This window comes from Polypterus senegalus, chromosome 3 (genome assembly GCF_016835505.1).
Source record: "Polypterus senegalus isolate Bchr_013 chromosome 3, ASM1683550v1, whole genome shotgun sequence".
NCBI classification, from domain to species: Eukaryota; Metazoa; Chordata; class Cladistia; order Polypteriformes; family Polypteridae; genus Polypterus; species Polypterus senegalus.
Window position 1 is genome coordinate 187,804,606 of NC_053156.1, and position 15,599 is coordinate 187,820,204.

General features: G+C 39.6%; 1 protein-coding gene across 3 annotated transcripts in view; it reads right to left on the reverse strand.

The window, feature by feature from the left end:
• LOC120525748 (microtubule-associated protein RP/EB family member 3-like) overlaps window positions 1-15,599 on the reverse strand; it is a 242,037-nt gene that overhangs the window by 62,550 nt on the left and 163,888 nt on the right. The window contains exon 3 of one of the 3 annotated variants that reach the window (XM_039748316.1): window positions 10,977-11,113. The exons of the other annotated variants lie outside the window; for them this stretch is intronic. The gene's annotated coding sequence lies outside the window, so the exon portion shown is untranslated. The remainder of the gene's footprint in view (window positions 1-10,976; window positions 11,114-15,599) is intronic. 3 annotated transcript variants of the gene reach the window in all.

Below are 15,599 nucleotides of genomic sequence, written 5' to 3' on the forward strand. Positions count from 1 at the left end.
ATATCAAAAGCCACTCTAGGTGGATTGGGCTTGTCATAAGAATTCTTCCTGGGTGGCTTATCCTGCTCCAGGCATGTCCCATTAGGTGGAGACCCTACAGGAGACCCAGGTTATGCTGGAGGGATTATATTTCTTGGTTGGTTTGGGAATTCTCCAGGAGGATCAGGAATCTGTAGCTGAGGGCAAGAAAATATGGGCTGACCTGCCTGGTCTGCTGCCACAGCAATCTTCACCAGAAAAAGTGGATGGAAGATGAGATCAGATGAGGATATACATGTGGTGATCTTACTGCTTGCAAAGGGAATCTCACAAATAAAAAAGAAAGCATTTTTAACCACTGGCTTAAACTTCTTGCAGGTATACTGGAAGCCCTGCACAGTCACATTATAAAGAGAAAATTGAGCTCTATCATAAACAGTAAAATTGTATATATTAAGTTGGCAGGTACAACATGAATTATATAATATACATGACAACTATAAAGAAAGCTGTTTTTACACTTGGAAAACTGCATCCTTGTGGACATGTTTGGCAAGTACTACAAAAAGTGTGGTAAAACTAAAAGTTAATTGCTGAAAAACTAAAACTAAGTAAAAACTAAAGCAAAAGAAGACAAAAAACTACCGTAAGTAAAAACTAAAATTAGAAAATGGTTAAAAACTAAAACCAAATAAAAACTGAAACTAAAAAATAGAAAAACAGTTTACTACACAACCCTAGTGGGTAATTGTATTGCTTACACTTGCACTATCTTGCACTATCACAGACAGTAAAATTGTATGTTTTAATTTGACATGTAAACAAAATTCATTATATGCAATTTGACAATTACAAATAAACAAAGAATGCTTTTACATTCGCAAAACAGTATCCTTGTGGACATTTTTGATGAGCAATACAAAACTAATCAAGTATGACAAAGAACTAAAAGTTATTTGATGAAAAACTAATGCAAAGGCCAAAAACATGAATATAAATTAAAAGTACAAAATGAAAAAAGTAAAACTTAATTAAAAAATAAAAATAGGGCGGAAGACTAAAAAAAAAACCTAAAACCAAAAACATACTTTAAAACAAGAAAAATATGAGGTGGTGACAGATGATTAACTTCTTTATTCAGGGCATGAACAAACTGATGCCACACACACACACCAGGAATGGCACATCTGCTATCAGCAGCAGTATGGGGGACTCTAAGTTGAAATTGAAGATAAAGTAGTAAGTGAAACCAGCATTACAACAAAGCAATGTTAACTCCTTGAGAGACATGCAAGTTCCAAGTTCTACAAGAAATACACAAAGAAATGGACCTTATCACAGATGGCAAATTTAAGAAAACACTGGTCATTTCATGTTAATAGGTACTGTACTAGGTACCAAAAAGAAATAATAATATTAAGTGGTAAACACAACAGTAGAAAAAAGAAAATTTTAATTAACTTGACTCAGTCCCCTTTGTTTTTTCTTTTTCCTTAATTAGCAGCCAACTAATAGTGAAACACAAAACAAGCTGCCACATGACCAACTCACCTGTGCCCATTACACAATATCTGAAAATAACGAAAGGTGAAGGTCTCAGTAAGATTAACCTCTCAGGTCACCAAACCATTTTGACAGTGTTCTTAGGAAAAAAACAGAAAATCAACAGTTTTGGAAATGTCTGCTGTGGCAGAATGAGAGCAGCAATAAACCATGGAATTAAATGAGTTACATTAATACCATAATCCCAGCCCACCTTAAATCTGTTCACATGTCGCTGTCAGCGTCTTTTGTGTTGTAAATGTGCCAATTAGCAAAAGCGGCAAGCAGCCTGCTATCCCTTCCCCCCCACACCAACGCAGAAAGGGTAGAAAGTTTTCTCAGCTCAAGTCTGTTTACATCCGTGCCACTTGACGGGTGTTGTATAGGGTAAATAATATATCGTTATTTGGAATACATGCAGCATTTCACGTGTGCTCCGTGCCCACAACAATGTATGTAAACACATCGTTAAAAAAGAAACGTTTTTCATGTTTAGTAATAACAGACAATATGTAGACATGAAGTGTATAAGTCAGTCTGCCCCACACCTGTCCTTCAACGAAACAGCATGGCTTACAGAGCTCGCCAAGGTATCATGCAAAGTTCTATTTGTCATTATGTTTTGTGATGGTCTTTACATAAAAGCATTTAAAATGTTACTTATATAAAAACCAGATCAAATGGTATTTATCTTGATTCATTTACTTATCTTCCTACAGTGTAAAGTCACAAGTAAACTGCAGAGCTTCCTCTATTTGATCGACATAGGCTTGATCACAAAGTACATGTATACTGAAGTAACTTTAGCTGCAAGTGGAAGCTCTTGTAGCACTCTGCGCAACCAGGTTTGATCTCATTCAGAAAAAGATCCCAGTCGCCCCATGGGAGAAAGGCTTTCCGAGACTAAGGTCATAAAGCTTATGAAACTGTTTCCACATTGCTTACATTACCAAAACATTTTCAACAAGCCTCAAATTAATTTCCAATTTTTCTTGAAATGTTTTTCTAATGTACAAGTAATTCCAAATTGCTCACAAGGTTTTGATTTTGCTTCTTAAAAACTATTTTTCACATTCGTATAACTATCGTCTAATTCCTTGACTTCAATTTTCCATATATTTCTTCAAGGCATGATCTTTCATGGTAGCAAAACCTCAGGTTGAGGAGAATGCACTGGAACAGTGTGTTGCCGCACTCATCACACGACGAAATAGCTCGGGATCCTGGTTGGCAACCCCCCACACAGACACATGCTCCAATCCCACCTTCCGGAAATGACCCTCTATCTGTCCCAACCAAGTGTTATGTGGGCAATTGTACCACATGGCCGTAGTGCTGTAACTGACGCTCCCTCACAATGCAGGTATAATGCGCCTCATTCGGGACTCAGTGAGCAACCACTCATTCCACACAGTGTCAAACCAGCAGTACTCAAGGATTCTCCAAAAAGACACAGTACCAAAGGAGTTCAGTCTTCATATGAGGTCACTGGATAGCATCCATGTCTTGCAACCATATAGCAAGACAGGAAACACCAGAACTCTAAAGACTTGGACCTTCTTCCTTTTGCATAGAGATCAGGAGCGCCACACACCCCTTTTCAGCAACCTCATGACCCCCCATGCTCTCCCAATCCGTCTATTGACTTCATAGGAAGAGTCACCAGAGACAGGAATGTCACTGCCGAGGTAAGTAAACCTCTCAACAAGGTTGACACTCTCTCCACAGACAGACTCACTGCTGATGACTGTGTGTAATAGGTTATTAAAGGCCTGGATCTTGGTTTTTATCCAGGACACTCGCAAGTCCAGATATTCAGATGTCCACAGCTGCTGGACACCACGACCATGCAAGCACTGAACAGAGTAGGAGCGAGAACACACCCCTGACGAACCCCAGAATCAACTTGGAAAAACACAAAGCTTTTGCCTCCACTCTGCACAGCACTCACAGTACCAGTGTACAGGCTTGATATCCAGCAACCTTGAGGGGATCCCACAGGGTTGCTCAATCAACTGAGTCAAAGGCTTTAAGAAAATCAACAAAGGCTGCAAAGAAACTCTGCTGATATTCGTGTTTGCACTCCATGAGAAACCTTAGTGTTAGGATGCGGTCAATGGTAGACCTTTTAGGTGTCACTGGTCGGTAAGGAAGGGATCACGAATCCTATTCAGGACGACCCTAGCAATGACCTTACCCGACACTGAGAGCAGTGTTATCACCCTTCTGATTCCAGACAGGGTCCAATTTTCCAGTCAGTCCAACGCCAGTCTCCCAAATGGAAGCAAAGATTGCTTGTTTCCTTGCCTCTTTGCTTCCAATTATGGAAAGCAACTTAGAAAATTAACTTTAGATGAATTTCACTGAACTTTCAGCTTAAAAGTGTACTATATAAAATATCATGTCCACATGTACTTTTATCTATTATTTCTGTTTCTTATTTTACAAAGATGGGTATCAGTGTTTTAATGACTTAAAAAAAAATTCAGATTATCCAAAATGGTTTTCTGTTGTTTTAAGATCTTTTTAACTGAGAACTTTAAAAGGTAAAGGCTTTTTTTTATATCCATTGATTTTAATAAACTCAGATTATTAATTAAAATCTAAAGCTGCTAGAAAAATGGGTGTTTATGAATAAAGTTATAAACAGTAATACAAATATATGCAAGTATGCTTACCATGTGCCAGGCAACCAACAAAACAAATGCAACAGTAATTTAAAAAGAAAAAAACTTTACATTTTACAGTTTGAGTAATTCTTAAAACTAATTCTTTGAGCAGGAAGCAGTAGTTTAAAAAAGGCCTGGTAAATGTTTAGGTTTGAACTTTACAAAATTCTATACTATAAATATACATCTGCTGATGTCTCAGTCTGGACACTTCATCAGTGATGTTCCTGGGATCATCAAGTGTTTTGGGTCTTTCAACATTATACTTCTTCCTCCAGCTGACCCCGCCAGGGTTGATTAGACCCTAGTGTAATTCCAGACGGCTGGCTAATCTGACGCCATGGCTCTCCTCTTCTAAGCCACAGCCTCTTGAGGCTCTCTCTGCCTCTTCGATGGTGCTGTGAATGGCACTGCTCTTCCTCTCTCCTTCGATGGGCAAACTACTACAGACACTAGTAACTGTCAATCTCTTGCTGAAGTCAGAATGCCTGCAGATGATGATCTCTTGGTGGGATTTGGCTGCTCTCCAGCCCTGGCAAAAGTGATGGTCTTCTTGGAGAGTTGGCACTGCTTCACCAACTCGAGTCCTGTGCTGACTGCTTCAGTGATTGTCTTCAGGACCTGATTGTGCCTCCATTGATACCATTACAATAATATGCCTCATTTATGTTGTTAATATACTAGGATTTATTTCCCCTATCTATATACAGTATACTGCACTGCTGTTGTCCCCAGCCAGGAAAGTTGGGGCCATGTACATTTATTAAGCATAAAAATCAGAAAGACAAAAAAAGTCAATTATTGCTCTTCATAACAATGATTTGCATTTTATCATAAACACATGTAATCACTTTGTCTATCAGTCTTCAAGCCTATAGATCAGCAGTCAATGACTCACAAGAATGTGTGCCTGCCTGGGAAATTCTGCATTTGTGATACCACCAATTTTATCTTTTAGTCTTCATGTATGTAGCAGCAAATAATTCTGATATAACTATTGGGTGTTAGTGAGGTCTAAAATGCAGTTGTAAGTATAAGCCTACTAGCTATGACAGGCTAGGTTTTCAACTCTCGGTTTATCTTTTTAATTTTTTTTTCTGTACAGCTAGTGGCAATGCCTCTACATTAACTCCCATAAATGTCTTTCCTGTTAACTATGTTAATTTGTAACACTTCTTTTTCTAGCATTGTACTGTATATCTTTGCAATTTACATGTTTTTTTTACTTGGGCAAGTAAAATATTTAAATATATTTGTAAGAGCCAATCCTAGAAAGTTAATGCTTTATGTTAAACTCATATTAATACATGCACAATTGGAATATAATTTTCTTTCAATAGCCATAGACAGTGGTTTAGTCTTTTACCCCCTCTAAGTTAATATGACATAAAACTTTCTTGCTATATCTGAGATATGTATATTATATGTGTGTTAATTAAGTTAGTTTCAGTTTCTGTTTAGAATAGGTCCCAGTGCTAGCAGCGACTGAAAGACTCATTTACAGTATAAAAATGGGATAAGAACAGTTTTCTGAATGTTTAGAAGTGATTCAACTGTTAGCAAACTTCAATAAATTAAAAAAGATTTATAAGCTTTGAAAGGAATTTTTCTTAAACAAGAACTTTTCTTTATTATATCAATTTTTTCTCTATTTTTGTGTGAACTGTTTTACTTTGATATTTTGTCTGTGGAATCATTTCAACGCGTCAAGCTTTTTGCCAGAATCCCATTAAACATGCTGAAGCTGCAGAATTTTGGGTAAACACAGCTACAATATTAATATTATTTTAAAAGTATTAAATTCCACTAATCCTAATAAGTTTATAATTTAAGATAATCCAGAAATATCAACAATTTTGTTAACTGTATTGTCAAAGAATTAAAAGGTATTTAAATACATACACATATAATATTAGGCCTGGGAAAGTTAACATCAATTTTTGTGATTAATGTGACCTATTTAACACTTTAAAAAATATTGTCTCATTCAGGGCCAGCAACAAGGCAATCGCTTTTGGTAGTGCTTTGTTCCTGGCTGCATTTTCATGTAATTTTTTTTAACATTATGAAACAATAATATAAAAATGTTATGTGTGAACCTAAAGAATTACATACACCCCCAGTATCGTATTTATATACTATCTTTAAAAAATTTTATGAAATAAAATTTTCATTTAAAGGTTTAAAATTTTATATTACATGGTTCAAAGAAATACGGCACATGTCAATATGTAGCACTAGTGTTCGTTTTCTTGATTTATATTGTGACATTTCTGGACTCTTTTAGGACCTCCAATGGGACAGCACGCCGAAGCGTGCCTGTCATGTCTGTGGAGAACTACTTCTCTGTTGCTGAGGCAACCACTGGTTTGCAGCACAGGGATATGGAGCAATTTTGTAAGGCCTGTCCCGACTGTCAAATAATTTCCGCTCACAGACCCGCCAGGGTACCCCTTGTACCTTTGCCTATTTTAGATGTCCCCTTTGAGAGGGTAGGATTAGACATTGCTGACCCGTTTCCCAAGAGTAAAAGGGGCTTTCAGTATATGCTTGGGTGAGTTGATTACGCCACAAGATACCCAGAAGTGGCCATGCTGTAGAGAGAGAACTCCTGCTCTGTTGCAAAAGCACTCTCAGAAATGTTAAAGCATAATGGTATTCCTCACGAGATTTTGACAGATCAAGCATGCCCTTTATGTCTTGCATCATGATGCAGCTATGCAAAAGCTCTGAATGGCCTGACTGAACAATTTAATAAAACCCTAAAACAGATGATTCGACAAGTCACCCATAATAACCTAACCTCGTGGGATACAGTAGTGCCCTTTCTACTGTTTGCTGTTAGGCAGTCTCTGCAGATGTCTATGGGGCTGAGCCCTTTCGAGCTACTCTTTGGCTGCTGACCGCAGTGTGTGTTAGACATTATTCGAGAAGAGTAGACAGAGACTCATCCAAAACCTGGAGGGGGCAGGTTTGTCGACTGAGTTGTGTTATTGCACGAACATATTTTCAGACTGTAAACTATTGCGGTGGAAAATCTTCACTTTCACGTGATTACGACAAGACAAGTAAACTTTGCAAGTTTAAGAAGGGTGATCGGGTACTGGTGTTGATTCTGTCAAATCCACATAAATTCTGGACTGAGTGGTTGGGTCCGGCAATCATTGAAGAGCACATATCCCCCGTGAATTATAAAGTTAGGATTCTAGGGCTGCAGAAGCCCATACAGGTTTAGAATATTAAACTGCTGAAGGAGTGGCATGAACTGTGCAATATCATAGTCATGTCTGCAGTGGCCCCTTAAACAGAAGTTGCTATAGGTGAGGGCTTAGTTGACACTCATAAAGCAGAATTGCTCTTGGTAATCAAAAGGAACTCTGACATCTTTTCAGCTGTGCCTAGCCGGACAACAATTGCAGAACAGAAGATCGTAACACCGCCTGTTGTTAGGGCTCGTTTATACTTCATGCTCACAACACGTACGCGCCCGAATCATGGCTGCCACGTGTTCTCAGTGTTCATTAAATGCGTCCTCTGAGCAGGTCCTCAGAAATTTACGCAACACGTGCGTGAGTTGCAGTACCAGCAAAAAGTCGGGGGGCACAGTGTGCTAAAAGTTGGAATGTGATGTCAGAGTCTCTGTTTACTATCTACATGTGACAGAAAGCTTTGCGGATCCTACGAGACAGGTGTGCACGCTTTGATGTTTGATTGAATGGTTCGATGTGGTGAAGCAAAATGCAGACAAACAGATGTATTCGTGGTGCTTTTATATTCAAGCGTTGCATAGTTCCGATCGTAATGACACGATACATTTTAAAAGTTTCACATACCATCTTCTGTGCTGTCTTTTTTTTCTAGGGCTTCCATCCGGTCCTGACAGCAGCGGATCGCCAGCTATAGATCACCACATCGAGCACATTAAATATATGATATTCCAACTCTCTGCACATTTAGAATCCTTAGATTTATACATATCACTTTCATGATGAAATGCATTAAAGTATGTATGTTACATGCTACAGATAAATCGGTAATTTCGTTTAAATAATGAATACTGTTAATAATTACACACATGGGGGTGACACGGCAGCGGAGCGTTAGCACTGCTGTCTTGCAGGGAGTCACGTCACTGATATTCCCTTGCCTGGAGTTTGCATGTTTTCCTGCTGGGTTTCCTCAGTGTGCTCTGGTTTCCTTCTAAAGATATGCAGATTTGGATACACTAAAATGACGCTAGTGTATGTAAGTGCTTGTATTCACCTTGCGATGAGCTGATGCCTTGTCCATTGATTATTTCTGCCACTTGCCCAATGCTAGCTGGAATGGACAAATCCCTGGACTGATGTATTTAATCATTAAACATCCTTTTCAGAGATATTGCGGTAAGGTGTCATCGGAATTTAATGGGTGCTCCAGGCAATTCACAACACATCGAAGCCGAACCTGTTCTCACCATGATAATATCTCGCACTGCCACCTGGTGGATTCCTCCAGATTTACATAAAGTACGTGCGCAAGTATAAATAGTACAACGCTTGCATAGCAGGAGTGTCCGCTGCAGCATGCGTTGCATGAAGTATAACCCCGGCCTTACTGTACAGGTGCCCCCATATCGCCTGCCAGAGGTGACAAGGAAGGTGATACGCAAAGAAGTTCAGGAGATGCTTCATTTAGGTGTTATTCATTTGAGCAAAAGCGAGTGCTGAAGCACAATCATACTTGTCTCAAAGCCAGACGGCTCAGTTCGGTTCTGTATTGATTTTAGGTGTTTGAATAAGATTTCAAAGTTTGATAGATAGATAGATAGATAGATAGATAGATAGATAGATAGATAGATAGATAGATAGATAGATAGATAGATACTTTATTAATCCCAAGGGGAAATTCAATATTAAATAGTAATAAAAATGAAAAAAAAAAAAAATAAAAATAAAATTAATGTTAGTATTTAATCCCCCGGGTGGAATTGAAGAGTCGCATAGTGTGGGGGAGGAACGATCTCCTCAATCTGTCAGTGGAGCAAGACAGTGACAAAAGTCTGTCACTGAAGCTACTCCTCTGCCTGGAGATGACACTGTTCAGTGGATGCAGTGGATTATTCATGATTGACAGGAGTTTGCTTAATGCCCGTCGCTCTGCCACAGATGTTAACTGTCCAACTTTACTCCTACAATACAGCCTGCCTTCTTAACAAGTTTGTCCAGGCGTGAGGCGTCTTTCATCTTTATGCTGCCACCCCAGCACACCACCGCGTAGAAGAGGGCACTTGCCACAACCGTCTGGTAGAACATCTGCAGCATCTTACTCTAGATGTTGAAGGATGCCAACCTTCTCAGAAAGTATAGTCTGCTAGTTTTATGCATACCTGAAGGCGTATGTGGATGAGCTGTTGGTGAAGCCTGGGCAGTCCTCATATATTTTCACCCTAGAACTCACAAAGGCATATCGGCAAGTACCCTTGGAGGAGTCCAACTGCGTGAAGACCGCATTCACCACTCCTGATGTGCTATTTGAATTTATGATGCTCCCTTTTGGTCTCCATGGCGCACCGTTGACCTTTCAGCGGATGATGGACAAGATCCTGCCTTCTCATGCGGCATACGTGGGTGCCTATCTTGACGATGTTGTCATTTTAGCAATGACTGAGAATCTCATCCATCTTCAGTCTGTGCCTGACAGTTTACGGCTGGCAGGGTTGACAGCTAATCCTAAAAAGTGCAGGCTGGGTATGTCAGAAACCCACTACCTGTCATATTCCATGGGGAAGGGTTTGCTCAAGCCTCAAATGGACAATGTGGGGGTGCTTGCATATCCATGTCCCCGAAACACAGATGCAGGTTCATGCCTTCTTTGGGCTCGCAGGGTACTACAGGGCAGGAAGAACCGTAGTATTGTCTGGACCAATGCTTGTGACAGAGCCTTCTCGGACCTAAAGGCCGCTTTATCCTCATTCCCAGTTCTGCGCAATCCAGACTTTCCGAAGGAATGTGTTCTGCAAACGGACACAAGTGCTTTTGGTTTCAGAGCGGTGCTCTCACAATGTTTTGAGGGGGAAGAACACCCCATCACGTTTCTCAGCAGAAAGCTGCTACCCAGGGAGCGTAATTATTTGATTACTGAAAAGGAGTGCCTGTCGATTAAGTAGGCGGTGGAGACCCTTTATTACTATTACATCTGGGGATGGTGTTTGATCCTGGTGACTCATCATGCCCTGCTTCAGTGGCTGTACAAACAGAAGGAAACGAACGCCCAGCTCATTTGGTGGTCTATTAGTTTGCAGGCTTTCGCTTTTGATGTTCGCCACTGTTCCGTGGCTGCACACACCAGTGCTGACGTACTCTCCTGCCTGGCCGAGCCCGGCTTGGATGGTCACTTTGGCCACACCAGTGTGGACAAAGCTAAGAGAGGGATATGAGGTTTTTGGACTCTTTTAGGACCATCCCTCCAACAGGATGGCGAGGCAACCACAGGTTCACAGCGCTGCAGCAGAGCTCTGCAGAAACAACTATGAGCTGATCGAGATTGCGCTATACTAGTCTGTCGCCAATGTGTGATGCAAGGGACATTATAAATGCAGGGAAAAGCATAACTTGGTCACTGACCTAGCGAAGACTATGCCCATTTGCTGTTTCTGTGTATAGGAGAGTGGTAGCTCCCACTGTAATAAATAACCCTGCTATTCCTGTTTCAAGTTGAATAAAGCTGGTTTTGTTAAAGTACTGACACTCAGCCTCATGTTTTGGGGTGCAAGACAGCGATTCACGCATCACAATACATACTTACATAGGTACAGGACATTGGGAGGAAAGGGGATGGGCAGCAAATTTTTCTTCTTCTTGAGGTGTGCATGTGTATTCGTGTCACTCAACGGAGGGCAAATCAGTGCAACTGTTACAGTGCATGGGTAAAATGTGCGGATGCTGCAGAAAGAAATAACAGAAACGAAACTGTGTCAGGGAGCATGGCTTCATCCAAAAAAAAATAAAAAAAATAGATGCAGAAAAATGAAAGATGAGTAGACTAACAACCTACGGGTAGTTCAAAACCAGTTTGTTTCATTTGTTCCAAAACCATGGATTTAGTAAAAAGAAACAATGGAAAGCATCACTATGACAGAAAACATGTATCATTTGCACAAGCATATCTGCAGCAGCCCAAATTGAGGGCATGTACAACAACCGAACAGATAGCCCACTATGACAGATCCATCAGAGTCCTCTCACATTCATTTACAGCCTGGCAGTGTGCAAATGAATATTCAATTAAAGTAGTGTGGATTTAGGGGAAACATAAAAAAAACATTTCCTGATGGGAATGTTGTAAAGGAGTGCACTTTTTACTTTTATTCAAATGTTTCTGTTTTATTTTACTTAAAAGGTGAATATGATAGGCCTAGTTTAATATTTTATTAGAGTTATTTAGTTGTTCTATATGCTATGTTAAAGATAGTTGTATGTATTGCTTACAAATACAAGTTCGATTAAACTCAAAAGCTCCACATGTTTAAAGTCTTTACTGAATATTGAAAATAAATATTGTGGAAATGCTGTGGTAAATATACCTTCTTTTTTTATTTATAGGCATTCAATAACTACATATATAGGGATCTGAATCATTGCAACTTCAACAGGAGAAATATTTGTTGGTCAGACCTCTTCAACACTAGAATCTCTGAAGCCTACATAAAAACTCATAATCCCAGCCGACATTAAATTTCTTCACATCTCTCCATCAGCATCTTTTGTTTTGTAAATATGTCGATCAGCACAAGCAGCAAGCAGCCTGTTATCCCATCCCCCTCCTTGATGGAGCTCAACTCGTGCAAAAAGTTCTTCCAGCTCAAGCCAAGGCTCCTTATTTGTAAAAGTTCAGGTTTAAGGTCATTGTTTAAGTTTAAACTATCCTATTATTTGTTTTAATTACTTTGTGTTGATTCTACATTTATCTTGTGATTCAGTGTGTATTTACTTCATAATTTACAGTGGGATGCAAAATTTTGGGCAACCTTGTTAATAGTCATTATTTTCCTGTAGAAATCGTTGGTTGTTACGATAAAAAATGTCAGTTAAATATATCATATAGGAGACACACACAGTGATATTTGAGAATTGAAATGAAGTTTATTGGATTTACAGAAAGCGTGCAATAATTGTTCAAACAAAATCAGGCAGGTGCATAAATTTGGGCACCACAAAAAAGAAATGAAATCAATATTTAGTAGATCTGCCTTTTGCAGAAATTACAGCCTCTAAACGCTTCCTGTAGGTTCCAATGAGAGTCTGGATTGTGGTTGAAGGTATTTTGGACCATTCCTCTTTACAATACATCTCTAGTTCATTCAGGTTTGATGGCTTCCAAGCATGGACAGCTCTCTTTAACTCACACCACAGATTTTCAATTATATTCAGGTCTGGGGACTGAGATGGCCATTCCAGAACATTGTACTTGTTCCTCTGCATGAATGCCTTAGTGGATTTTGAGCAGATTTTCGGGTCGTTGTCTTGTTGAAAGATCCAGCCCCGGCGCAGCTTCAGCTTTGAATTTCCCCTTGGGATTAATAAAGTATCTATCTATCTATCTATCTATCATTTGTCACTGATTCCTGGTCTCCAGAATCTGCTGATACTGAGTGGAATCCATGCGTCCCTCAACTTTGACAAGATTCCCAGTCCCTGCACTGGCCACACAGCCCCACAGCATGATGGAACCACCACCATATTTTACTGTAGGTAGCAGGTGTTTTTCTTGGAATGCTGTGTTCTTTTTCCTCCATGCATAACGCTCCTTGTTACGCCCAAATAACTCAATTTTAGTTTCATCAGTCCACAGCACCTTATTCCAAAATGAAGCTGGCTTGTCCAAATGTACTTGAGCATACCTCAAGTGGCTCTGTTTGTGCTGTGGGTGGAGAAAAGGCTTCCTCTCGCATACAGCATCTCCTTGTGTAAAGTTCGCCGAATGGTTGAACGATGCACAGTGACTCCATCTGCTGCAAGATGATGTTGTAGGTCTTTGGTGCTAGTCTGTGGGTTGACTATGACTGTTCTCACGATTCGTCGCTTCTGTCTATCCGAAATCTTTCTTGGTCTGCCACTTCGAGCCTTAACTTGAACTGAGCTTGTGGTCTTCCATTTCCTCAATATGTTCCTAACTGTGGAAACAGACAGCTTAAATCTCTGGGACAGCTTTCTGTATCCTTCCCCTAAACCATGATGGTGAACAATCTTTGTCTTCAGGTCATTTGAGAGTTGTTTTTTGACCCCCATGTTGCTACTCTTCAGAGAAAATTAAAGGAGGAGGGAAACTTACAATTGACCCCCTTAAATACTCTTTCTCATTATAGGATTCACCTGTGTATGTAGGTCAGGGGTCACTGAGCTTACCAAGCCAATTTGAGTTCCAATAATCAGTTCTAAAAGTTTTGGAATCAATAAAATGACAACGGTGCCCAAATTTATGCACCTGCCTGATTTTGTTTGAACAATTATTGCACACTTTCTGTAAATCCAATAAACTTCATTTCACTTCTCAAATATCACTGTGTGTGTCTCCTATATGATATATTTAACTGACATTTTTTATCGTAACAACCAACGATTTATACAGGAAAATAATGACTATTAACAAGGTTGCCCAAACTTTTGCATCCCACTGTATGTATAAATGTTCTAATTACATGTCTTAATGTGAATTTCCCCTTGGGATTAATAAAGTATCTATCTATCTATCTAATGTTAGATGTGATTAATCACGACTAATTACATATATTAATGCAATTAATTAGGTAATTTTTTTTATCGATTTCCAGTCCTAATAAAAAGATAACTAAATATACAGTGATGGGCCAAAGCAGGTTTGCAGTTGTGAGTACGCAAAACACAGAGTTTATTCTTGTATTATTTATTTATTAATTATTGTATTATTTTTTTAAATTATTTGCTTTGTTTCTTCTTATTATTATTAAAGTGTGCTTGAATGTAGCAAACAGAATACAAGAAGGGGTAAATAATGAAGGCTGGTAATTTGAGCACTTATGAGATTATACATAAGTACACTGTGCTGTTGTAACATTCTTTTCAGTTAATCTTCTATACTAATGAAAAAGGCAAAGCCCTGACTGACTCACTCACTCACTCACTCTCCAACTTCCCGTGTAGGTAGAAGGCTGAAATTTGGCAGGCTCATTCCTTACATCTTACTTACAAAAGTTAAGCAGATTTTATAACATACATATATACGGCCATAGCCTGCAGCTCAGTCGCCGTGTGAGGAGGAGTTGCGTCCCCCATCATCACGCCTCCCACGTAATTGAGTGCCTGCCCATATAAGGCCGTCCGTCAGCAGCAATCCAATCCAGCAGCTGCCGCTAAATATTTGTGAGTGCTTATGCAAACGAAGATGAGATGGTCAGGGATAGACTAGTGTTTGGCACAAACTCAGCGAAAGTGCGAGAGAAACTTTTAAGTGCCGGGTCTTAGCTAAATAAAGCTGTGGACATCGCAAGATCGCACAAGATAGCACAAGCACAGCTGAGAACCTTCGATACATGTACTCCGAGCGGCTCACGTGAACTGACTGTGAACGCAGTACTCCGAGAACAAGCAAGAGCTCCAAAGAGCGCTGAACAAAAAACGCATTATACAATTGAGAAGGCAGCAAAAGAATATGAAGCGAGTGACGCATACAAGCATATTCATAAGTGGAGCTACTGCGGAAACAAACCACATGGTGGAAAAAGTCAATGTCCAGCTAAAGGAAGACAGTGTAAAAAATGTGGTAAATTGAACCACTTCGCTATAGTTTGCAGGACTGGGAAAGGTAAACCCGTGCATGTAGTGTGTGATGTCTCAGATAAAGAGGAAGACGAGCTGTTTATTGATGCAGTAAGAGAGGAACAATCCTCTGAAGCTGAACAAGCCTTTGAAGACATATCAATAGGAAAGCATGGTGTAAACCTTAAGTTTAAATTAAGTTCATAGACACGCTGCTGCTGGCATTTGTCATGCCTACGACGAATACGATATTCGCGAGATCCAAGTTTAATGCAAAGACGCAGGGTATAAACAAGACTTTTGATCACTTTGTAACGGAGTTAAAATTGCTGGTGAAGGACTGTGCTTATGCAAACGAATAGGAAAGCAAGGTGCAACACTTAACTTTAAATTAAGTTCATAGACACGTTGCTGGTGGCGTTTGTCATGCCTAAGACGAAAACGATATTCGCGAGATACAAGTTTAATGAGAAGTCGCAGGGTATAAACGAGACTTTTTTCACTCTGTAACGGAGTTAAAATTGCTGGTGAATTGCTTATGCAAACAAAGATGAGATGGTCAAGGATAGAATAGTGTTTGGCACAAACTCAGCAAAAGTGCGAGAGAAACTTTAAGTTCCGGGTCTCAGCTAAC